This window comes from Diceros bicornis, chromosome 8 (assembly GCF_020826845.1).
Source record: "Diceros bicornis minor isolate mBicDic1 chromosome 8, mDicBic1.mat.cur, whole genome shotgun sequence".
NCBI classification, from domain to species: Eukaryota; Metazoa; Chordata; class Mammalia; order Perissodactyla; family Rhinocerotidae; genus Diceros; species Diceros bicornis.
The window spans coordinates 85,955,997-85,983,743 of NC_080747.1; positions in this window are offsets into that span (position 1 = coordinate 85,955,997).

Consider the following 27,747-nt stretch of genomic DNA (forward strand, 5'->3'; position numbering starts at 1 on the left):
TGAGCAGTCATTGAAAGAGTCTAAGCAGATGTCAGATTTAAGCAAATTTGGATTCTAGAAGGTAAATTTGGAGGCATTGTGGAGGAAGGATTAGAAAAAATTAAGACTGGAAGTAAAGGGACCTGTTGGGAGACTAGGCAACGATCCAGATAAGATAGGCCTTGGCTCAGGCGGGGGGTCTGCAGGTAGAGGAGGCCAGGAGGTGGGAAGCAGTGCTGGGCTCCTGGAAGAGGAAACTGAGCTGCCTCTCAGTCACGGGAAGACTGTGCCTGTCGTGGCCTCCACACCCCCATGCCCAAATGCCATGTTCCTTTCTACGTCTGTACCTTTCCCCTCTTCCCCCATCTGAAATCCTCACTCTTTCTTCCCTCCACCTGCCCAAAAGTGGTCCCTTTGAGGACTTGATCTAGTCCACCTCTCCTAAGAGGCTGTCCTTAATTACAATTTCTCAATAACATTCTCATTTTTTTAAGTTCTGTAATACAACATACACTAAATACCTTGGCAGAATCTAAATACATCTTGCAAACCATTTCATGTATGTGGACGAGCTTGGAACCTTATAATTCTTTGTATTTCCTTCAATACCTACCACAAATACCTTGCACATATAGGTCAATGGATGTCCAGTAAAGTTCAATAAAGAAGAATCACCTTTTATTAACTAAGAACTTTTATGAGTTCAGTTATTCCTTTAGATCAGCTGCTTGAACCATTTGTATTTCTCCACAGGTCAACAGTGTTGCCCAGCACAAATGAATTTTACATCTTCTCAAACTCAATAGAGCAAAGATGGAACATCATTCCCCCTGCAAGCCTTGCTGTCCTAAAGAAAAGCAAAAACAACGTGTGACATCTAATTCTTTCTCCACATTCTCATCCTAAATTGCATCTGTTTTCCAGATGCTAACTGGTTTTCATTCTTAAAACTGACAGAAAAGTTTCTCATTATTTCCTTTTCTTTCTTTTTTTGTGAGGAAGATCAGCCCTGAGCTAACTTCTGATGTCAATCTTCCTCTTTTTGCTGAGGAAGATTGGCCCTGGATTAACATCTGTGCCTATCTTCCCCTACTTTATATGAGATGCTACCACAGCATGGTTTGACAAGCGGTGCATCGGTGCGCGCCAGGATCCGAACCTGTGAACTCGGGACCGCCGCAACGGAGCATGTGTATTTACCCGCTGTGCCACAGGGCTGACCCCTCTCTTTATTTCTAAAGCTGAAATGTCTAAATTGTTCTCTGGGCTAGTTGGAGTTTCCACAAAGTGAAAACGCACATTCCAGAAAAATCCTTATCTTTCCAGGATAATCCTTAATATATTATGGTAAACACCTTGGCAAAATGTCACTGATTTTCAATGTCAGTGCCTCCACAAGGGTATCCTTGCATTGTCTCCCCTCCCAACCACCTCTCACTTTGCCCCTCCCCAGGCTCATGGGCTCAAAGTGTTTACTGAGCACTAAGAATGATCAGAGTCTGAGGGAGACTTCAAGGATGACTAAGCCATGTTTTCTGACCCCAACAATCTCTCTCCATCTCTCCTTTAACCTCTATTTTTTTTTTACTCTGGTTTCTACTTTAGTTGTTTACTTGTCTTGTGAATTGTTGTTTTGTGGTTTATAATTACCATGTAAATTCATATTACTTTTTGCCTTGGAGTTTTGAAAGAGCTCACATTAAACAAGGTTTTTTTCCCAGCCCTTTGATGGGTCTAATATCTTCCAATGTAATTCAAGTGGCTTCTTGCTTTTACGTCTCCATCATTATTCCTTCAGAATTATGTTCACCCCACACTTGTGATCTGACCAATGCTGCTTCACTCTTTAAACTTTTCTATGCCAAGATTCACGTGAGGAATCCCTCAAGCACCATCAGCTAGGCGACCCCACATTCCTGACATCTGTTTCCTTGATTTGTTCCTAAATAAAGATGTTACTTTTTTTGTTTTGTTTTGTGAGGAAGATCAGCCCTGAGCTAACATCCATGCTAATCCTCCTCTTTTTGCTGAGGAAGACTGGCTCTGAGCTAACATCTATTGCCAATCCTCCTCCATTTTTTTTCCCCAAAGCACCATTAGATAGTTGTGTCACAGTTGTACATCCTTCTAGTTGCTGTATGTGGGACACGGCCACAGAATGGCCAGAGAAGCGGTGCATCAGTGCGCACCCGGGATCCAAACCTAGGCTGCCAGTAGCGGAGTGCGCGCACTTAACTCCTAAGCCACGAGGCCGGCCCAAGGTGTTTCTGAAACTAATAATAAATTGTACCAAGTGGCCATTGTATAAAAAGCACTATCACAGGTACCTTCAAGGGAACAATTGGAAAAGAATATTCAATTCCTCAGATAGGTTTGCAACCAAATGAGGCATTGAGGGAACCAGGGGGCACTGATCAGAGCAGGATCCTAAGAGAAGAGTTTTAAGTCAATTTCAAATGAGGTTAATACTGGAATGAGATAGTATTTTACCAGTTAGCTGAAATCATAAGCATTTTTCTGACCTTTGAGAGTTTATTTGCATATAAACTGTACATGTGGGGTAAGAGAGTGCTGATATTGTTTAATTTCTTGTTATTATTCAGCACTTTGTAACAGATGTGGCTATTCACAATTAATAAATATCATAATGTGGAGAGACCCAACTTTCAACTGCCTGATATTATCAATTCTTACACAAAGCTAGAGTTTTAAAGATCAAATTTCACTCTAGTTACCTTTCAACTAGTCCATTTATCAGAAAGATGCTGAGTTTTAGGAAAATACTTCAAAACAAATTTTATATGTAATTTCAAAAGCAAAAAATGAGTTAAAAACTGGGGGGTAACCAGTTTTCCTACAATATATTAATCTTTAACATGGGAGCAAACATTTTTAGAGAATATAATTGAAATTTGCCTATTTGTATATTGTAGAATGTTAAAGGATTTACAGTTTTAATAGTATTTCAAATACCAGAGAATAAAAAACAGAATTGTTTCAGTTTTGTGAAATAGTTTTTTAGACATAGCAGATTTTCACAGCATATTACTTGAAAATAAAATAATCAGTTACTGATGTTTAATCAATGTGGTTTTATTTTAAACTTGCTCATTCCATAGGAGCATCAATAAAAGCCCTCCAGGAGTGGCTGACGCTCTTTCCCTCCACATGAGCACCAGCGCACCAGCTGTGTTTGCTTTAAGCATCAGACTCTCGGGCAACACCATAGCCCTCAACTCCGTTTAGTTGAGAAAAGGCTTTATGAGTCGTGTGTTTTTTTCTAGGGGTATGGAGCTTCCAGACTTATTAACTACAGGGAGAGAGTAAGAGTCAGAACACATTCAATAAACTCCAGTGTGCTCAGGTGAGAGGATAGGTGCCTGAACTCACATCTGAAGAAGAACTTAGAGGATGCTTTCTGACTCTGCTTCGTGCCTTTGACTAAGTAATCCTGGACATCGCCGTTACGGCCACAGAATAACACAAGCAGCCTTGATGGACCAGAAATCCTCCTTTGTCCATCATTTGTACAGAGCAAACTGGCTTAAGATCTCTCGTTTCCTACTGCAGTGGTAATTTACAGAGATACAGAACTGCCATCTAGTGACTAAGAAGAAAACAGCAAGGTGCTTTACATGGAAAATGAAATTGTAAGTTTTTTAAAAAAGAACAGTGCAACACTAAAGTTGGTATAGTTGACACAATGTGACACATGAAAGTTATAGTAAAACTGAAAAATGTGTAGGTGAAGTAATCAGTTGTTCTCTCTGCCTCTAAAACATGTCTTGACATCTGACTCATAAATAGTTAGTTTAAATATAATAGAATAACTTTGGAAATAAACTTCTCATCTCATCTCATCCAATGATGCTGGCAGGAACTGGTATTAAACAGCCAGATGGGGAGTACCCATGTTGAAGCACCATTTTTATCACAGTAGAGAGAATAGAGGCATAAACCCAACAGACTGATGTTCAGATCTTCCCTCTTACCCTTGATCAATTTTGTAAACATGGTCTTATTTTGTTTGTGAGGAAGATCAGCCCTGTGCTAACATCTGCCAATCCTCATCTTTTTTTGCTGAGGAAGACTGGCCCTGGGGTAACATCCATGCCCATCTTCCTCCACTTTATACAGGACGCCACCACAGCATGCCTTGCCAAGCGGTGCATCGGCATGCGCCCAGGATCCGAACCAGTGAACCCCGGGCCGGCGCAGCGGACCGCGCACACTTAACCGCTTGCACCACCGAGCAGGCCCCTAAACACGGTTTTCTTTATCAATTAAATATGAATTATAATAGTTACTTTAAAGGATTACTGTAAGAATTGCATGAGGTAATACAGTAAAGGAACCGGTGTAGAGTGATAGTTAATTCTCCTGCCCTGTCTCTCTTCTATGAAACATACACAAATCATCTAAGAAGAGAACTCGTCTATACAATAAACATATGACAAAGAGTCAATGGCTCCAGAAGTAAGGGCCATCATTGTTGAGGGCTTAACCTCAACTGCTTCCAAATACTGTTAACTCTTAATTAATTTTATGTATTCCAGACACTTCACTGGCTAGAAGGAAAGAAGGTGTGAAATTTAAATTGATGTATTTCACCCTTGAATGTCCAAGCTGTAACATCAAGTGTTTTAAATCACCTAATTCATCAGGTTTTCTGCTTATTATTATATATTTTACCATGGTTCACAGCCCGAGAAAAATAGAAAATCATTATAATTTTGCACACATGAATATATATCTTGACTATTACAGCTGGAATCTTAATGTATAGAGCAATGTTGTACATGTTTTGTCCTTGTTGATAGTACAGAATACTTTTGTCCAGGTTTTCTTTGGCATTATCATATATACTGAAGAACTCAGTAACATATGCCCTGGAGATAAGGATTTAGAAAAATCTAACATACTATCCTAGTCATGCCTCAAAAAAAAAAAAAAAAAAGCTATAAAAATAATGAGAGAATATTTTGAAGGCGTTATTTTTCTTAATTATTTCCAACTTTATGTCCATTTACCTGTTTTTAATCATTCTGCATCCTATTCGTTATTGGCTAATCATCTCAAGGTAATTAAATAACCCTCAGCTGAGTCCACCATGCCTCTTCAAGTGCCCCAGCCTGATGTTGGTTTCAGCTCTGACAAAAAGTAGCTGGGAAAACCTGTTTTGTGACACTATTCTTAAGGATATCTTTACTCTTACAATAATAGCTATATTTTTGAAAGTCACCAGTGGATTATAAAATCAAGTACTCGACCAATGTCGTATCCTCATTTTCCCTCCAGGAGGAGCACAACTTTCATGTGTAATGCAGGGCTGCGGCTTTATTTTTTCCTTTCAAGATATTTTATTACTTGTAAAACATGTCGATGTAAATAATCCATAATCAATCTATAAATCAAAATTGGGGCGAGTTTATTATGGACTAACTTTTGAGGACCATGGCCCTGGGCCTTCCTTCCCTAAGGAAGGAATGGCACCAAAGAAGTGGAGTGTACAGAGTGGTTATATACTGTGAAAGAGCATGTATCACATGAGATTGCAATGTCCCTTTTACAATAACCACAAGATCGCCCTGCCAGGTTGCCCTGCCAGAATAGCTATTGATGGACACAGTGAGGAGCAGGTCCACTGTCTCGATGGGCATGGCTGGTGTCAAGTCTGTTGTCTAGAGCTGGGCTGTCACAGGATGACTGCAGCAGTCAAATCCCAGCCTAGGGAGAAATGCTTATCCTTAAGGAAATGCCAAGAAGGGGGAAATTGCATCCTCATCTTAAGGCCATTTACTCTTCTCTTTGGGACATGGCAAAGCAGATACACAATGCAGGCGACAGGCCCTTCTGGAAAAACAAACCCAGGCCGAATTAGTTTTACCCCAAACGGCTTCCTCATATGCTCCAATATATCCTATCGCTTGCCATTTATTTATCATTTTCCCCTTTTTGATCTATAATATTTTGATAGAAAGCATTGATGATCAAAATATTGTCCGTCAGCCCCAGGGTGGTTGCTGCCTGTCCTGGGTCCCTCATGTCCCTCGGTGCCAGGATTTTATCTCATTTATTTGCCCACTTGTCCCCGTTGGGGGGATTTAATTGAATATAGTGGACAAGCAAAGAGGTATATATATATTAATAGAGGAAGTATTTCATGGGTTTTGGATTTATTTTAGGTTGTTGCACAAACATTGTGTATGTGCTTTTTATCACTACTTGTATTTACGCTACGCACAATTATAGAACAAGTACAGTAACAATGATAATAATTTAACATCTTTGAAAAGATTATTTTAAAATGAGTTCTTAGGCATAGTCCTTATCAAAAAGGGACGTTTGTCTAAGGTTATAGGATCAATCGACCACCTCAGCTTTCATTACTCCAGCTTACATGACAGTCTCACAGCACTGAGTAAAGAAAACAGCAATTAGTTTAAGTATTATGGCTAGTACAAGAATTCCAGGAAGTAATAGAAATAGGAATTGCGATCCAGATGGAAAAAGGGAACCAATACCAGAAGGGAGACAACCAAACAACTCAAGACTGAACGCAGGATCGCTTAAGGCATTCACCTGCTTTTTCATGGGCTTTAGCAGAGATGACACATTGGAAGACTCATCAGGTATAAAAACACAGCATTCAGTTTGAATGATTGTACATGTACCACCTTGGGATGTAGTTAAAATATCTAAGGCCATTCTATTTCGAAAGACAGTCTTTTTATTAAAGACATTTTAGTATTTAATAAGGCAATTCCTGCTTGACTGTCACTAAGGGCTTCTGTATGTGATGTGACATCCTTTAGTCCTAAAAAAGGAACAAATATAGCTAGCTTCTCGGTGGTCATACCAGGGGAACACTGAATGAGTCCGTCTGGCCTTAAGCAGAGGAAGGTTGGAAGCATTTGTCACTGTGAATCCTTCCCTGCATTTAAGGGAAGATCGGGTGTAGTGTTTTAGCCATCAGGCCAGTAGTCAAGGCCTGAGATTTGTTCTATACAACCATTAAGTTATATTAGGAGCCACCCAATAAATGCCTGGACATTAAGACCAGTCTGTTCCAAATCAATCACTTTCCTTAAGTATGATAGTATTCTGAAAATCTTAACTGTAACAATTATAAAATAAGTATACAGTTTAAGCATAACAAAGGTTTAAATGAGTGGATTTAAGGTTGGGAATACAGTCCTGGTCCGGAGTCTTGGGATAGCTGTCTACAAGTGATGTTGTCTTCTTCTCATCCTGGTTTGGAGATATTCGTATTGGCCAGTTGAAGTCAGGTTTCAGAAATAGGAACTGTAACGCGCTCAGATGCAAAAGCCTCTTTTTAAAACAAGAAATGTGACTCCATGAGTCTATGTCTTTTGATTCTGCAGCGCACTGTGGGATATCAAGATTTGGCCACCCTGAAATCTATCTCTTTACCTTTGTTGTTTTCTCTAGGGACATTTGACCTCCCCCACTAACTGCCTAAAGAATCTGACATGGTGGCTTCTTCCTGGAACAGATCTATCATGATGGCTGTAAAGATAACGTAGGGTAAATGTTACAATAAGAAAGGCACCAACAAACCCCTCTTATCAGAAGTTCTGTCTCTCTGGCCACATTCTCTGGATGACCCTGTGAATAGTTGCCAGACAATCATTTACATTTATAAGGGGAATCTCCATTTGTAAAGATATCTCCCTCTCTGTTTGGAGAAGAGAGGGGAATGAGCTCATTTCTAGTGACTTATCAGTGTGGAAGGTGAGGCCTTGAGCTACATAATAAACCTTACTCTTGTTTACTGTGCTTTAGTGATAATCTCCTGTAACTGACTCCCCCCACCCCCAAAATCCTCCTTTGTCATTGGCTGAAAATGATATTTAAGACGAGAATTTCTGCTATTGTGTTGAGAAACGCAGTGTCCCTGCTTTTTCCCATGTATACATGTTATTAAACTTGGTATTATTTTCTCCTGCTAACCTGTCTTGTTGATTATTTGGCCAGCCAGAAGAACCTTAAGGGAAAGGGCAGAGGGAGATTCACTCTCTTTCCCCTACAGTTTTGGCGTAGTCAGCAGGATCCACACTGGCTGGCAAGTTGCCTTCTCTGGCTGGAAGACCTGCCTTCTCCCTGGACTACTGCAGATGGTGAGATACGGGAACGCCTGAAGAAAGCTGGCAAAAGGTAAGGCTTCTTACCATGTCAGCCTCCCGGAATCTCTATCTGCAGAGTCCGGCGGAAGGAAATGGTGAGAATTTTTTCTCTTTCTAAATTTAGATTGGCAAGAGAAAATATTTGGGAAACTAGTTTCTTGGGCTTTTAGTGACTCTTGGTTTAAACTTGATAGAGTACTCTTGGTTTTGATCTTGATCCCTTTTCCTCCCAGAGGTAGTCTCTGTTTTTCTCTTTTGTCTGTGTCTTTTGTCATAAGAAGGAAATACCATAGGGTAGGACGCAGGCATAGGCCCTATAAGCCTGCTGTCCGGGCCGGCCCCACAGACTGGTAAGTTTGCGGGTCTCACCAGACTGGCGTCTACAAACTTTGCTGTGGGTTATTATGCACATGAAGTGAAGGTCATTGCCAAGGGCATCTTGGAAGCCAAAAAGGCCGCAAATTTGGTGGGCGTGGGTTGAGCATTTAAGAGCCATTAGGGCGCTCGCCACTTTCAGAAGACTCCCGTGTCAGGATATGTTGGGTCACGGAACGGGGTAGATGACACAGGTCCCCCGCCAACTGCAAGAAAATGTCCGTGCAATGACCAGGTACTCTGTAAAGCACACAGTCCCCAACCCCGTGGCACCTCCCCCGCCTAGGTATTATTCTGGCTCCAAGAGACCTAAGGCGTGGCTAAAGCTGTCATTGTGCACATAAGAAAAAAAAAACTGGATGAGGTTTTTCCTTCTGTCTTGTTCTGTGTCCTGAGAACTTGGCTTTGTGACCAGTGAGAATATTCTCCTTAGTCTCCACCATACGGAAGATGCATTTACCGGAGTGCACCTTGGTGGCCAGTCGAGTAGACTGGGGTTCTGAACTGTCTCTTTGTCCGGCTGTGCCAAGCTCTCAGGGGAGTTTGTCATTAAAGGCCCAGTCCATAAGGGCTTTTGTCGTCTTTACCTTCGTTGCTTGTTAGTGCTGGAAAAATCCCATTCCAGTATCGCCCGCCCGGTGTCACAGATTAGCGGGTCTGTGACTGGAGGCGTCCCACACTATTGTGGGAGACCGGAGACACCGTTTTCACTACACCATCCTTACCGCCTGTGCAACGAAGGTCTTTACTTTCTCTGAATATCTTTGGGAGTGAATTCTGTGGATCATGGGGGCTACATCATTTGCGCCCTCACCAGGGACGCCTCTTGTGTCCATGGTAGATTTATTCTAAGTGTGGAAAGTTACCTCCAGGTCTTTCTTTAAAAAGGCTTATTGGTTCGAGTCACTATTGGAATAAATATACAAATGAAGATCCTACTCGTCAATGGCCAGACGACGGATCCTTTAAATTGGGAAAACTTCTAAATTGGGGGAAAAAAATTTTTTTGAGTGCTCTCACATAATTGTTTAATTGGTACCTAAGAAAAAAGGCCAAAAAAAAAGAACGGAAAAATTTGACTAGACTTAAGACCTTGACTCAGGTTATTATTAAATTGAGAACATGTAAAAGTGCAAGTGTTGATAAAATTATAAAGGTTGAAATGTTTGAGCTAATTTTATATTAAGAGGTTACATCAACTTTGCCTGAGTATGTTTTAAAATGTCTGACTGAGAATGCTTCCCTTGTCCAAAATTAAAAGACCAAGACCTATTGATAAAAGTCTTAATAATAACTATGTTTAAAGGTATAAGAGGTGATGAAATTGACATAAAATTTTGTAAAAAAGAAAACTGATGTTATTTCTATTACAGTACTGGTTAACAAAAATAGTAATTTAAATGATGGCTAATTTTATCTGAAGTCTTATAAAGTATTGTAGCCAATCTAAATAATTATTGAGAATAAGTAACTAAATAGTTGTGAAAAAGATAAATGTTAGATAAACTTTAAACAATAATTGTGTGTTATGGTGGTTACAGCTTCCAAACTCTTTTTGGTGACTTAAAACTTTAGAGTTTTGCTAAATTTTATAATAAAAATTCAGTTGAGTATCTAGATTGTTTCCAAATAAGATAACATATTAGACATTGATTGCTAAATGTACATTTGTCTACTTTTGACTTTTCATGACAGGAAAACTAAAAGGTGTTTTGGGTCTATTGGTAAACATGTGTTTTATTAAAAGATTGTACTATAAAGTAACATATTTCTAAAAGTTATAAAGTGTTTATAAATTTTCCAAGCCACAAGATACTAATGTAAAAAAAAGTTTATAATTGTTTACTTAGTATTTACTTAGAAATTAAGGTTTCTAAAGGTTAAAATTTCTAATTAATATATGTGATTAAAGCTACTAAATATTAAAAAAAAATATGTCTGTGTACAAGAAAAATAAGATGTATAAAGAAAGAACAAAGAATAAAAATATTTTGTTTGTTTAAGAAAAATAAATTTGTCCTCAAGTACTAGAAAGAAAAAAAAAGACATGGGACAAATTCTGAATGTAAAAAAAAAGTTATAAAAGGTTTGTAGAAGAGGAATTCTGGAAAAAGAGTTTTTGCATGGTCAAGTTGGCTAAGATTGAAATGAATTTAATTAAGTAAATGAGTTTTAATAGCAGAAGTAAGCTGGTGCAAAATTGAAATTTCTCGTAAAAAGATAATTTGCTTAAACTTGATAAAGAGGTTATAAAAAATTTTTCTTTCCCTTTGAGTAAGTCTACCTAAAAGACAAAAAAAAAAACAACTGTTAAAATAATTTCTTACGTTCAAAAGACTGAGGTCTCTCTATTAAGGCTTTTTAGACAGTTAATGCTCTGTTTCCTTTATTGTTTATATTTTTGACAAGCTCCCCAAAATTCATATCTTAAATAAAGTCTTTATTTTTACTTTTTTTCTTTGAGAATTTTCAAAGGGCCCTGAAAGTTCTCAAAGAAATTTGCTCTCTTCCTATAAGGAGAAAGATACTAAACTTATTAGGCTTATTCAGTATGTTAAATGACATAGAAAACATTGTCAGACAAGTGATGATAAGTCTGCTTAGGTGCTATTATGTGGGCAAATGTTATTGATATAGGCATTTTAAAATTGTATAACATTACTAAAATTATTATCTGTCTTGGTTATCAGTCATAATTCTGGTTATTATTATTTTAAAGTGTTTTATGTCTCAAAATTAACCAAATTTCTTTGTCAATTGCCATTTTGAGGTCTTGTTTACAGACTTATTTCTTTGCTCTAATGCTTTTACAAAATATGTTTCAACTTCAGAAAAATTCATAAAAAAGACTCTGACATTTACACTAGAACACAATGACAAACTTTCTGATCATAAAACTGAACTTGGTAAAAAAAAACTACAAAAATCTGATAGAGAGACTGATAACTTCATGAAGCTGCTAACAAAAAGATTGGGATCAAGAATAGATTACACAGGACTGAATGAACTGATAAAGATGATTATAATTTTTATGATTGTTCATTTAAAGTATTGCTAAATTTTTAATGTTTTGTTTTTTCAGATTTAAGAAAAACTTTTTCTCTTTTCTCCTGAGCTAGCTATGACATAACAATTTGGTAAATGATACTTTTGTAAACAAAATTAAAATATTTACCTTTTTCTCTCTACCTGATCCCTCCAAGATTTAAAAACTCTTAATAAGTAAATATTGTTTTCATGGCAATATAGTTATTTACGTAACTTCAATAAGAATCTGTTCTCCTTATAACAAGACACAATTAAAAACACTGGTTATATTACCAAGGCTGTGACTAGAACATCATATTTGCGATATAACCATACAGCTTTTGAGAAATAAAGATTGGACTTTATAGAATAAAGCCACGTAGAACTATTGGCCTGGTACCTTATGTACCAAACAACACTTACCAAGATAAATAAAAAATGTCACTTATCTGACAGGTACAAGGAACCTCGAAATATTTTGAGAGAACCTCAGAAGAGAGAAATTCACCCAAATCTATAGATATTACAGGCGAAGTCTGATGACAAAATCCTTGGCCTTGTTTTCCTGGCCTCGAGAGGCCTTTAAAGTTCAATCTAAGATTCCTTATAAAAAGTTCCAACAAAGCAGATTTAAAAGAGCCTATGTGATCAATTGCTATTCTTGCTGTACTTATATAAATAATTGTGCCAACTCTATTGGAACTAGACTTATTTTACAAACTAGTTAGTTTTAATTTGGCTATCTTTGATAAAAATGAAGGTAATTTTAGAAAAAAAATTATGTTTCAGTAAAAACTATAATATACATTTGCGGATATTAGATCCTAGTTTTGTTAATTGTCTTTTGAGGTTTTTGTTTTATATCTGTTGACAAGACTAGATCCTGATTTCTTCTAGTCTCCTAAAATATCTGGCTACAGACGTCCAAACTAACGTTTTTGATTTTTTCCATCATTTTCATTTAAAATCACTAAAAACTGAACCTGCCCTTTTTCCTGAAGCCTTACAAACTGAAGCTGATGGACTTGATACAAACTTAAGAGATTACTTGATAACATCATCAGAGACATTTTAAACTGCAAAAGATGCTTTGACGCTGACATCTAAAATTCTTCTTCACTGGCTGTCCTCTAAACTCAAAAACTACTTTACAACTTGCTCTAACCATTCACCTTGTCTTTCTTTCGTTTACACAGAAATGCTTCTTATTAAATACTTGATTGCTTGCTTCCACAATATAGGTTTAACCTTGAGAGCCCACCTACATCACCACCTTCTAAAATGAACTTAATTGATCTGATCTATTATCAAGACTAAAAAATGTGTTCAGTGAGATAAAACAATCTACCAACTCAGCTTCTGGACTATAAAACTTCTTTAAGTTTCAAAAAGATTGTGAAACTTATAGTTTCAAAGGCGGGACTGTGGGAGATCAAGATTTGGCCACCCTGAAATCTATCTCTTTACCTTGGTTGTTTTCTCTAGAGACATTTGACCTCCCCCACTAACTGCCTAAAAAATTTGACATGTTGTCTCCTTCTTGCAACAGATCTATCATGATGGCTGTAAAGATAACGTAGGGTAAATGTTACAATAGGAAAGGCACCAAAAAGCCCCTCTTGTCAGAAGTTCTGTCTCTCTGGCCACATTCTCTGGATGACCCTGTGAAGAGTTGCCAGACAATCATTTACATTTATAGGGGGAATCTTCATTTGTAAAGGTATCTCCCTCTCTGTTTGGAAAAGAGAGGGGGATGAGCTCATTTCTAGTGACTTATCAATGTGGAAAGTGAGGCCTTGAGCTACATAATAAACCTTACTCTTGTTTACTGTGCTTTAGTGATAATCTCCTGTAACTGACTCCACCCACCCCCAAAATCCTCCTTTGTCATTGGCTAAAAATGATATTTAAGACGAGAATTTCTGCTATTGTGTTGAAAAACGCAGTGTCCCTGCTTTCTCCCACGTATACATGTTATTAAACTTGATATTATTTTCTCCTATTAACCTGTCTTGTTGATTATTTGGCCAGCCAGAAGAACCTTAAGGGAAAAGACAGAGGGAGATTCACTCTCTTCCCCCTACAGCACGAACTGATTAAAAGTACCTGGTATGTTCCTTTCCAATAGGGCTGTAGAGTCTTTTATTTGATGACTCTTCTGATAAATAAATTTTCTAGGTTATCATCCTTAAGGTCTGGGAGGGCTCTGTAAAAAGAATCAGCTACCGACTTCTCATATATATATATATATATATATTTTTAAGTGTCTCAATGAGAACTTGGCAGTAATTAAGATATTTTCTTTACGTGAAGTTGATTCATACATTTCTTTATCTAATTGCATAGGCTGTCCAGGTATTATCTCAAAAGGAGACAGGCGATGTTTAGCAAAGGGCGTAGATCTAAGATTGAGGAGCAGTAGTGGAAGAGCTTTCAGCCATGAGATGAAATGTTCCTGAAAGCTTTGCCAATTGAGTTTTGATTGTGCCGTTAGTTCTTTCCACCAATCGTGAGGATTGGGAATGTTAAGCGCAGTGGAAATGCTGTATCATTGGCCCAATATTAAAATAGACTAATTATTTGTCCAGTGAAATGAGTTCCCTGGTCACTATGTAACTCAGCAGGAATTCTCCAAACAGGAATTATTCTCTCTAATAGTAATTTACCTACTATTAGAGCCATTGCTCTTCTGCAAGGAAAGGCCTCAACCCAATGTGAGTACAGGCAGTCATTACAAGATATATTTATCCTTGAGATGGTGGCATTTGGACACAGTCCGATTGCTATACCACAAAGGGTCCCTTAGTAAAGGCAAAGTGGCCTTGTGATTCATGTAGTAGTGTCCCTAGATGATATTTTGGGCATATAACACAATCAGTATAGCTTTATGAGCCGCTGTGGGAGAAGGTTTTTAAAAGCATTGCTCTTCCCACAAAATTATCTTTTCAGGTGCCCATGGGTTAATTGGTGTATATGCTGGAGCAGTGGCAATTGTGCTCCAATAGGGACTATGGGTTTTTTTACTGGGTGCAAACCACATCTGTGAGGGGGTGTCAAAAACTTCCCCTTTTGACTCCTATATCTGTTTCTCTTCTTCGGTGGCAATTTCTTTCAAGCCTGTGGAAAGTCTTTTATTTGGTTAGCAGAGTTAGTAGGAATTAGCAGGTGTGGGAGATCAAGATTTGGCCACCCTGAAATATATCTCTTTACCTCGATTGTTTTCTCTGACGGACATTTGACCTCCCCTACTAACTGCCTAAAGAATTTGACATAGTAACTCTTTCCCGTAACAGATCTTCTATCTGATGGCTGTAATATAATGTAAAATAGATGTTACAATAGGAAAGACACCAACAAGCCCATCTTATCAGAAGTTCTGTCTCTGGCCACATTGTCTGGATGGCCCTGTGAGGAGTTGCCAGACAAACATTTACATTTATAAGGGAAATCTCCATTTGTAAAGGTATCTCTCTCTCTGTACTGGGAAGAGGGGGTATGACCTCATTTCTAGAAACTTATCAATGTGAAAAGTGAGGCCTTAAATCTGCATAATAACCTCACTCTTGTTTACAGAGCTTTAGTGGCAATCTCCTGTAACTGACACCCTCCACCCCCAACATCCTCCTCTGTCTTTACATAAAGACGATATTTAAGATGAGAATTTCTGCTATTGTGTTGAGAAACGCAGTGTCCCTGGTTTCTCCCATGTATACATGTTATTATAGTTGGTATTATTTTCTCCTGCTAACCTGTCTTGTTTTTTATTTGGCCAGCCATAGGAACCTTAAGGGAAAGGGCAGCGGGGGATTCTCCCTCTTCCCCCACACAGACATTCTCGAGGCTGGACAGCATATCCAGCTTGGTAATATCTTGTTTATCACTTAAGTAAGACCCATCTGTAAACCAAATTAAATAGAATGCAGTCGTGGTCCTTTCTCTTGTAATGTTGGAAGCAAGATAGCAGTGTTAAAATAGTGAGTAATATTTACCTAAGCAGTATAACCTAAGAAGTTTTATCATTTACTTGACAATGCTGCCCGTGCAATTTAGCATACTTAACAAGCCTAGTTAGTTTAGTATCTCCCTCTTTATAGGAAGAGATAAAATTTTCTTGAGAATTGCCAGGGCCCTTTGAAAATTCTGAAAGAAAAAGATTATTAGACAGACTTTATTTAGGATATGAATTTTGGGAAGATTGTCAAAAATATAGAAGGGTTTTAAACACTTGGTCAGACAAGATCAAGGAGTTGTTGCTCTTGTCGCAGTGAAATCATGCTTGGTTAACAAACAGCAGTTAAACAGTCAAAAAGACCTTAATAGAGAGACCTCAGTCTTTTGAACATAGGAAATTACCTTAACAAAACAGATCTCTGTTATTTAGATAAACTTAACTCAAAGGTGAAGAAAAATCTTTTTACGTAATAACCTCTATCGAGAGTAGATTAAGAGTAGAATAGGGCCAGCCCCGTGGTTTAGCGGTTGAGTGAGCACGCTCCACTGCTGGCGGCCCTGGTTCGGATCCCAGGCTTGCACCGACGCACTGCTTCTCCAGCCATGCTGAGGCCACGTGCCACATACAGCAACTAGAAGGATGTGCAACTATGATGTACAAGTATCTACTGGGGCTTTGGGGGAAGATAAAAACGAGTAGAATAAAATTATCCTTTTAAAAGGAAGAAGACCAAATTTGAATTTTGTACCAGCTTACTTTTGATATTAAAAATCATTTACTTAATTGGATTTAGTTTAATCTTAGCCAACTTGACCATGTACAAAACTCCTCAGGTTTTCTCTTCAACAAACCTTCTATAACTTTTTGTTTACATTCAGAATTTGTGCCATGTGCTCCTTTTTTTCCTTCTAGTACTTTTCAGGGCAAATTTATCTTTCCTAACCAGACAAAAATATTTCCATTTTTCATATCTTCTTAATGAAAACACACATCTTACTCTCCTTGAATACAAACATAGTTTTCTTAATTTTTTAGTAGCTTAATCACATCTTAGAAATTTTTAACCCTTAGAAACCTTAATTTTTAAGTAAAAACTAAGTAAGCAATTATAAAATTTCTTTTACCATAGCATTTCGTGGCTTGACAAATTTATGTGGACACTTTTTATAATTTTGGGAAACATTACTTTATAGTACAATGTTTTAAATAAAACACAAGACATGTTTACCAATAGACCCAAAACACCTTTTAGTTTTTCTGTAATAAGCCAAAAGTAGATAAACCTATATTTAGCAATCAATGTCTAATATTTTATCTTATTTGGAAATGATCTAGATACTCAATGAATTTTTTTTTTTCAGAGGAAGATCAGCCCTGAACTAACATCCATGCTAATCCTCCTCTTTTTGCTGAGGAAGACTGGCCCTGGGCTAACATTTGTGCCCATCTTCCTCCACTTTATATGGGACACTGCCACAGCATGGCCTGACAAGTGGTGCATTGCTGCGCACCCAGGATCCGAACCCGAGTCACCAGCAGCGGAGCGTGCGCACTTAACAGCCAAGCCACAGGGCCCGACCCTCAATAATTATTTAGATTGCCTACAAGACTTTATGAGACATTAGATAATATTAACCATCATTTACTATTTTTGAGACCAGTTTTGTAATAGAAATAACATCAATTTATTTGACGAATAAAGGCTGCATATCTGCATTATATCCAATGCTGAAAACTAACAAGCTTAAATAAGCTTTTATTTACCAAAGATTATTTCATATCACGTTAACTGGAAAAACAACTTTTGTAGGTGCTTACTTCAAGTTAATTGAATAGACCTCTTGATTTTGACCATACCCTCCGGAGGTAAGATATCACGCACATATAACATACATGTAGAGACACACACATAAAGAACAGACAAATGCAACAAAGATTTTATAGCCACTGTTTTAGAAAATTTATTAGTTTCTATCTGCAGAAAGCTTCTTAACCATTTTTTTTTTCTTTCAGTCTTAGGCCCCCTGCTGTCTTAGCACTTGGGCAAGTCTCCTGGGTTCAGAGGCAAGGCCACCCAGCCGGGAACGGTCCAGCAAACTCAATTTCCCACTTTTCTTTTCTTTTCTTTTGCTACAAAGTCTGAACAATTTCTAGGGACTGTGTAGTGGGTCAGGAGTGTACTACTTATGAGTGTTACTCGCTAAAGAAAGGTCGTAATCACTCTCTTACATGCCTCGGTTTCTCCCGCCCGCAGTCTAGGTACTGCCATGGGGGTTTGGAGCGCGGGTGACCAACCCTCCTGTGCACGTTCCCGGACAAACCTGTGATTAATTAACATGAATGGTAGTGGAACTCCCTATAGGAAGGACCGTTACACGTGGTGGTGTTCGCCTCTGACACCCCTGATGAGATTCTCAGTTGCCTGAGAATGTCCGAAAGGCCGGGAGGAGCAATGTCCCTTTTCTTCAGAGCTGAACAGATTCAGTCTCTCATTTCTCTATCAAGCAGTTTTGATCATACTTTATAAACATAATTCTTCCCAATTTTAAGCCATATTAATAAGTCACGCTGCCCCATTCACTCCAAAAGTTCCCCCTAGGCTCCCCAGGCCTATGAAATTCCCTTTACATTTCTCTTTCCTAGGAATTCCTCCCTAGGTTCCTCTGACCTAGATAATGTACCAGTACCCCCTTAAGACACCTAGCCTTAATCCTTGAAAACAGCTCGAATAAACTCTGGACCGTCGACTTAAAATAAAGAGGTCTAGGTTTAAGGAAAACTCACTGGGGTCACCTGAAGAATGCAGTGATCTGGAGGGCACAGTGGGCCCCTATTGGTACCCAATGCCAGTTCAGTGTAGATTCCAAGTGGTCTCTGGTGGGTTTCTCTGAAATCCTGCCATGACTACACCAAGAAATGTCTATGTAAATAATCTGTAACCAATGTATAAATCAAAATTGGGATGAATTTATTATGAGTCAACTTTTGAGGACCATGGCCCTGGGCCTTCCTTCCATTAGGAAGGAAGGGCACTGAAGAAGTGGGATGTACAGAGCGGTTATATATCATCAAAGAGCATGTATCACATAGGATTGTACTGTCCCTTTTACAATAGCCACAAGATCACCCTGCCAGGTTGCCCTGCCAGAATAGCTATTGATGAACACAGCAGGGAGCAGGTCTGCTGTCTCGATGGGCATGGCTGGTGTCAGGTCTGTTGTCTGGAGCTGGGTGGTCACAGGATGAGTGAAGCAGTAAAATCCCAGCCTAGGGAGAAATGCTTATCCTTAAGGCAATGCCAATGAGGAGGAAGCTGCATCCTTATCCTAAGGGCATTTACTCTTCTCTTTGAGACATGGCAAAGCAGATACACAATGCAGGCGACAGACCCTTTTGGAAAAACAAACTCAGGCCGAATTAGATTTACCCCAAATGGCTTCCTCATATGCTCCAACATATCCTATTGCTTGCCGTTTATTTATCAAGCTCAGGGCATGTCTTTCAAACAGAAATCATCGATAATAGCATGAAGTAGTCACTTACCAACAGATGTCACTGTGGCAACAGAAAATTAACAAGTGGCCATCAAATATAACCATTTTCCCAAATATTGTATTTCATTGAGTTAATCAAAAAGGAATTCTTCTTTCTTATACTCACAAATCTCAACTATGAACTTAACACTAGAGGTAGCCAATTTTGAATAAAGACATTTAACATCAAAGCCAGCCAATAGATCTTGTTAAAGCAAATCCAAACTCGGGAACACTTTGTTTTCAGTCACATGCAAATCCTCTCAAACTCAAGATAGGGTCCCGGCTTTGTGCAGATGGAGAAAAGCTTCTCTTCCTCTTTTTCTATTCAGATAGTGCAGGGAAGAGCCCAAGAGGTCTCCTGGTGGAACATGAACAGTTCTTTACATTAGAAACGCAGACAGTGTTTCCTAGCTTCTTTTCTATAGGCCGAGCGAGACCTGCTGACCTGCGCAGAGGAGCAAAATTCTGGGCTGCAACAGTAAATAAGACTGTGTGCAGTTTATCACACCAATGAACTACAAAGATGTATCAAGAAATATTTTGAACACCCACACCTAAGCTCTCAGTTTCCCTCTGTCTAATTCCATGGCTGCCTGATCTGAATTCATTCTCCATCCCCATCCCTTTCGTGACAGTTTTTATCTCCTTGAATCACCATGTTATAACATCTAAGAGAAATTTATCCAAACACTTTCTTCAAAATAACTAGCTGAAGTATAAGAGTTGTAGAGGGTCAAGATTTTAAGATGAACGTGATGTACAGAGTAACTGTACTACAAAGTAAAAAGAAAATGAATGAGAACAATAAGAGAAGGAAGAAAAAATTGATAAGGAATATATAAGGAATATAATAGAGAGTAAAACTAAGAAAGAGAGAAAAAAGAAGAAAGAAGGTGTAGGAAAGAGAAAGAGTCAGGAGAAGCATGAGAAATGGCAAAAAGGGGCACCAGCAGAGGGAAGACACCATGTTCAGAGTGAATGACAAGTCAACTGGCTTCCGAGCAGGGCTCAGGTCTAGAGTCACTGGGCTGCATTTGAGAACTCCACTCAGTTCTAACATCCACGGAATGACCACGCCTCATCCAAACTCTGACGACACTGATTATTAGCGCTGTCTTTTCCCGGGGCCTGCTGGAGCTTTGGGAACTGCCTCTGTCAGCAGCTCTGGGACTGACAGTCCCCATTAAATATTCATCAACTAGGATTGTGGTTTTTGTTTTGAATTACTTTTTTTTAATTTTATTTGTTTTTATTTTTCCCCCAAAGCCCCAGTATATAGTTGTATGTCATAGCTGCACATCCTTCTAGTTGCTGTATGTGGGACGCGGCCTCAGCATGGCCGGAGAAGCTTTGTGTCTGTTCGCGCCTGGGATCTGAACCAGGGCCACCAGCAACGGAGCGCGTGCACCTAACTGCTAAGCCACGGGGTCAGCCCACGATGGTTATTTTGAAAGAGTAACACAGAAAGAGATCTCTCAAGGGTACATTTAATCCTGCCAACTCCTTCACTCACCCATCTGAAGAATTAAGACAGTAAACATTTTTTTTTTTTAATTACTGTGAAGAAATTTAGGAGAAAATTTTTCTGGCAAAATTTTAAATGTTCCATCTTCTTTGAAGTTACCTCACAAAATTCTGAACATAATCTAAAATTCTGGGCTCTCTACAGTTCCAAACATGTTTCAGAAATGATCTCTTTATGATCACAACGTAAGCCTATGCCTTATAAAACAAAATAAACTTGGATGAGTTTTATCTTGTAGAGAGAAGGCAGCAAGAAAAAGAGTAGGATGTGCCTTTCTACTATGAAGGAAAATAAATAAAATCATCAAAATATACAAAGTATGCCTCTAAAACTGAATGACGCAGTCTCTAAAGAGTTTTACGTTTTAAGTAAAAATGCACCTATATAAAATTATACATCAGTTTGTCTGAAATCTAGTCAACTTGATAGAAGAAGAACTCATTAAGTTTCATTTAAATAGCATGACTTATGATTAGCTGCATAATAAATGGCAGATATTTTTATTCTGGTATACCATGTCCTTCCACCAATGAACATGGGCTTAAACCTGTAATTTTCCTAAAAGGGTCCAACCGGATGTTCTGCTTATTTGATTACTTAATAGTATGGATCTGCTCCTCACTGCCAAGGAAGGATGTCTACACACAGGCTCTAGCTTGCATATGTAATGGGAAATGCAGACTGAGTTTACAAAAAGAAAAATTGAAAATGGAGCATTGTCTTGAGGAGACATGGTCAATCTGTTCAAGAACATTTTCTCCTTTGGTCAAGTGAGAAGCTGAGAGAGAATGCTGTCAGCTTCTTCCTTGGCCCCTTATAGAATTCTGCATTACCTCAATTGAACGTGTCCTAAAGTGTTTGAACTAAACTTGGAAATGAGTTGATGATACTGTATTTGCATCATGTCACACAGAATCTCTTTCATTAGGCACCATTCAAAACACTTTTTGGGACATTAGAGGCCAGAAAAGTTTCGCTTCTCTGAGAGACTGTTGTTTTTAATCTCATGGACATGAGATAATAGAGAATTGTTCCCATTTCCCTTTCTACTTTAAACCTGAGGGATACATTTCCAACTACCTTTAAAAACTGCGGGTCCTTCCGAAACACATTTCAGTGCGCTGGCTTACTTCAGCTTCATCTCATTGTTCCATCCTAAATTCCTTTCAGTTTGATCTATTTTCCTTTGTAATCCTTTTGTATACCTAGATATTTAAAAGCTGCTCAAATCTATATTGGAGGAAAGTTGGGTTGCAGTTCTTTCAGACAGCATGTAAACCCAATTTTTAGGGTTTCTACACAAAAAGTTTCTGCCATGTTTCTACCAGTTCTTCATCTATATTTTTTCCTCCAAGATTTCCTGTGACAAATATGCCTTTCTAAAAGCCAATCCTCTGTTCTTTCTCTTGGGCAGTCACATTTTCATAGAAAGATCAAGGATTGGATTTTCCAAAGATGCAACAAGAATGATCAAATCCTGATCCACACCTAGATATGCTGTTCCTGTTCTCCAAGAATTTTAAAACTAAAGTTAATGATCTCTTTCATTTTATCTAAATCTATTGAGTAACCTTGGCACTGAGCCCCTAAACTGGTCCACAGCCTGCTTCAGCAGACACAAAACTCTCTCTCAAATGCTTGCATTCATGTGCTTAGTAGGTATTTTATTTATTTTGATCTTATTCCACAAAAGAGCATCATTTATTCATTCAAATACTTAAGTATACACTATGTGCCGAAAGGTCTTGAAATGTTGCCAGTCTGCAAGGAAGACAGATATGTATGAACAGATAAATTACAATACAGAAATAATTTGAATGAAAGAGATATGAATAAACTGCCGTGGGACTCCAGGAAAAGAACCACCATGGGGGGTGGACATGGTTTGTACCATCTAAGTAAAGGAAAATGAAGATAGAGAACATAAAGAGAAAACAAGATAAATGGAAACGTGTTTTTCTTATTAATGTTTCTGCCACCAACTTTTGGAGCACACTGCTTGCTGATGTCCTTTCTAGCCAATCTTATCCTTCAGCAGGCTTCTACAGACTTCAAAAATTCGATTGTACCAAGCTGGGCTCCTCTGTGGAGACAATGCCAAATATGTAGAGAGTCAGGAGGGGATCAGAAGATTCACAGGAATCTGCAGGCCTTCTGCAGCTCACTGGTGGGGAGGGGCACCAAGGCTTCACCTTGGCCTCTGTCTCCAAGTTCACATAAAGGATGGTCCGTACCTTCCTCCACGTATGAAGGTGGAGATAAACATCTTTCACAGACGGGATTATAGAAAAACTAAAGTGAGAGCCATGAAAGAGGCAGAGGACGTAGCACCATGAATCTGAAGTAACTGGACATGTGAATTAGTAACCAATATAACGAAGAGCTTAGGACAAAAAAAAAGAAGGCAAAAAACAAGTTCTCAATTTTCTAAGATGGAAATGCACGTCTTTCTTCTTCAAAAAAAAGTCATTGAACCCTTTCCTTTAAAATAAAATTGAAAGGGGTCACATGTTGCAAATAACGGTTTTAACCATTATGTCACTACACAATAATGTGTAGCAATCAGTTGTTACGTGCACTGCAAATAGTTCATTACTTAATAATTATGTTATCAAAGTTTGCTATTGATATATATTTTAGTAAATAGTAGACTGTGTGCAAAGTTGTCACTATATTATTGACAGTGTCACTCTTACAAGTGAAAACATGACTAGGAGGGAAAAGATGGTGTGACCTCAGATTGCTAGAGTCACAGCAAGAAAAGTGAAGAAAGTGCCATCAGGTCATTTGGACAAAAGGATGCTATATGGCTGTTGGGTTTATAACAGATCAACTGGAGAAAAACAAGTCATTACATTAAATTACTCTCTACTTACCTCCATCACCCTCTCCAAGGACACATATTTTAAAATGACACAATATATTACATGAAAAATTACTTGCTCTGTCATTTTGAAAACTACATCAAATAATGAAGAAGAAACTATGTTACAAACATCCTGTTATCAATTCCAACTACCATCTTTTACCAAACTAAAACTCTATCACTAATTAACATGCAATCTAGAGCTCCTCTAGTATACAAAATCAATAACTTAAAATGTTTCATAACTTTTTTTAAATTGTCCTAAAATTTTAGAGAATGATATAAATATATCTCTTGGAAAAGTTGAGAAAGATAAAGACACTAGGAAAGGAAATGATGAAAATATTACCATAATCAATGATGTAAAACACAAGATATGAACAACTGTTAAGAAGAATTCTCTATGAAAATGATCAATTCTACTATCTCCACACCTGGCTATTTCCTATCAGTAATTTGATGCATAAACAAATAGAATAGTGTATTTAATGGGATCAATTCTTTTAGTTGTGTGCTTTTCCTTTGAAAACCTCATATGCTTTTATGTGCTTGCTTTATTTTCAGGTGGTGTCACATTAGAACACCCTCATCTCTGAAGATCTTTGCATTAAGGAACTCTACCTTTGCCCTTGATCAACTGAACTCAGAGTTATGATAAACTCAGAGACCTACATGGAACAATGTTTTCTACGTCTTATCTCCCATGAGTAGTTCATGTCAGGGAGTATAGTCCACCAAGTAAACACTAAGCAGTGTCTCAAAAGCATCGGATACTAAAAGGAGGACATGCAGGGCTGGGTGTGGACCGCCATTCAGTGCCTTAGCGCAAAGAAGAAAGAGGTAAATGCATCCCTCTAGAGACTGGGATAAAAATAGGAGGTTAAAAGCACGAGGCTCCCTTTGTAGGTCTTTAAGCAGGGACGTGGAATAAAACTGTTGACACTGGGGATCATTGTTGGTTTTACAGGGAACTCATGAGGAAGATAGGACATGAAATAATGATAATTATAATAACAGCAGCAAACACTTCTACTGAACCAGGCACTGCACTCTGAATGTTAATTCTGTGCTTGAACATACATTAACTCCTATAACCCTCAAAATATCCTGACGCAGTCGATGTTGTGCTTCTCATAATTTCATAGATGAAGAGACTGGGTACAGTGGCTGGAAAACTCATCCAGGTTACAAAGCTGATACATGGCCAAGCCCAAGCTCAGTGCTCTTCTGTGATGCTCTTTGACTACAACTCCAAGTTAAGTCTCTAATGACTATCTTTCTCTCTATAATCCAATGGGGGAAACATCAAAACTCTTAACTCTAACACCCATGTTATCATTTAGGAAATGTTAGTGAGGAAGAGATTTATGAATAGTAACAATGCCTTTCTATTTACTCTTCACTTATAGATCAGACATCAATATTCCTGATCAGTCCACCAAGAAGAAACTGGGACTTTATTATGTCAAAAAGAACAAAAAACAAGGAATAAAACAACCAAATACTTTTAAACATCATTACACGAATGTGATTCTTAATTCCGTATTACAAATATAAAGTGCTTTCCTGGTTTGGGGCTCAATATAAAGCCGATGTTAATCTCATGCTACCTTCCCAGCCAATAACACAAAATGTTTTAAGACAACAAAAGGCAGAAAGACAAAAAACAACCCAACAGAAAAATAAATATTACATCTGAACGCTGTACACTTTTTTAAAGATTACTTAAAAGTTAGATTTAGTAAAATTTGTATCTCTATCTTGCCTCTCCCAGTTATCTCTGAAGGTAAAGAAAAGGACTAAGAAAGGCACAAGGAAGCCAGTTAGGGAAGCGAGTCAGCGGGAAGAGATGAGGTGGCCGCCCCTTTGCAGACGACAGACAGAAATCTCCCCTGGGAGCCGTCTCAGGCCTCACAAGGTGTGGAGCTTTGACCTCGGGCAGTGGCTACAGCTGGACACCAGCAGCAGTGCTTCTCAGACTTCAGTCTACACGATAATAACTGGACAAGTCCAGTGTCCCTTCCCCGGAATTCTAACTTAGCAGCTTTGAAGTTGGGACACGAGAATTTTCCATTTAACAAGCCTACCAGTGATTTTCCTTGAGTTATTTGCAGATTATGACCAAAGGCACACCTTGAAGAGAAGCACAAACTCACTACCCAGTATGCACTGCACAGATACTTTGTGTCACACACTCTCAGAACATTCCCTGCTCCAGGGCTCCCACCTACTTCAGCATCTTTGGGTCTGTGTTCTTCATCAGGAGGTTCCGAGGGTGACAAAGCAGACAGGACTCACCTGGGAAACTGCCCTTCTGTGTAATTCAGTGAGAGCGTGGGCTGCCTGCAGCCCAGGTGTAAAGTGGGTCTTGCTATATTTAAAAATAAATTTCTTTTCAATTTTATTGAGGTCATATGGCTTATAACTGTGTAAATTTCAGGTGTACATTACCATATTTCAGTTCTGTATAGACTGGATCATGTTCAGCGCCAATAGTCTTGTTTTCATCTATCACCATACATATGTGCCCCTTTACACCTTTCCCTCTTTCCCTCTGGTAACCACAATCTGTACTCCTTATCTATGTGTTTATTTATTTTCCCAATATGAGGGAAATCAATCAGTATGTTTCTTTGTCTATATGACTTGTTTCACTTAGTATAATACAGTCAATGTCCATCCATACTGTCACAAATGGCATGATGTTGTCTTCTTTATGGCTGAGTAGTATTCCATGGTATATATGTATATATATATCACATCTTTATTCATTCATCCATTGATAAGTACTTGAGTTGCTTCCCAGTGTTGGCTATTGTGAATAATGCTGTGAAGAACATAGGGACACATACATTTTTTTGAATTACTGACTTCATATTCCTTGGATAAATATCCAGAGGTAGAATAGCTGGATCTTATGGTATTTTTATTTTTAATTTTTTGAGTAATCTCCATCCTTTTTTCCATTGTGGCTGCAGCAGTTTGCATTCCCACCAGTAATGTATGAGGGTTCCCTTTTCTCCACATCCTCTCCAACACTTAATATTTTTTGTCTTTTTAATAATAGCCATTCTGATGGGTGTGAGGTGATATCTCATTGTAGTTTTGATTTGCATTGCCCTAATAATTAGTGACGTTGAACATCTTTCATGTGCCTTTTGGCCATCTGTATACCTTCTTTGAAAAAATGTCTTTTCATAACCTCTGCTCATGTTTTGTTCAGGTCGTTCATTTTTTTTGTTGTGGAGTTGTATGTGTTCTTTATATATTATGAAAATTAACCCCTTGTCAGATATATGATTTGCAAATACTCTCTCCTAGTGGGTAGGTTGTCTTTTCATCTTGTTGACAGTTTCCTTTGCTGTGCAGAAACTTTTTAGGCTGATGTAGTCCCACTTCGTTATTTTTTCATTTGTTTCTCTTGCCTAAGAGACAAAGACAGACATTATATAATGATAAAGGGGACATTCCACCAAGAAGACATAATACATTAATATACATGCACCTAACACAGGAGCAACAAACTATATAAAGCAACTATTAACAGACTTAAAGGGAGAAATTGACAGCAACACAATAATTGTAGGGGACTTCAACACCCCACCCACATCAATGGATTGATCATCCACACAGAAAGTCAACAAGGTAACAGTGGCCTTAAAAGAAACATCAGACCAGATGGTCCTAATAGATATATAGAGAACATTTCATCCCAAAACAGCAGAATACACATTCTTCCCAAGTTCACATGGAACATTCTCAAAGATAGACATATGTTGGGAAACAAAGCAAGCCTCAATAATTCTAAGAAGACTGAAATCAGATCACGCATTTTTCTGACCACAATTGTATGAAACTAGAAATCAACTACAAGAAAAAATTGGAAAAGTCACAAATATTTGAACAGTAAACAACATGCTACTGAACAACTATTGGATCAATGAATAAGTCAAAGGAGAAATCAAAATATACCTAGAGACAAATGAAAATGAAAAACAATACATGAAAACTTATGGGATGCAGCAAAAGTAGTACTAAGAGTGAAATTTATAGCAATAGAAGCCTAACTCAAGGAACGAGAAAAAGCCCAAATAAACAATCTAACACTGTACCTAAAAGAACTAGAAAAAGAAGAATAAACAAAGCCTAAAGTCAGTAGAAGGACAGAAATAAAAATCAGAGCAGAAATAGATGAAAGAGAGGCTAGAAAAAGAATAGAAACGTTCAATCAAAGTAAGAGCAGTTTCTTTGAGAAGATAAGTCTCTTCCTTTTGAGGTAGAGATGGCATGTGGGCAGAGATTATAAGATCAGAAAATCCAGACGCTCAGTCGGAGAACTC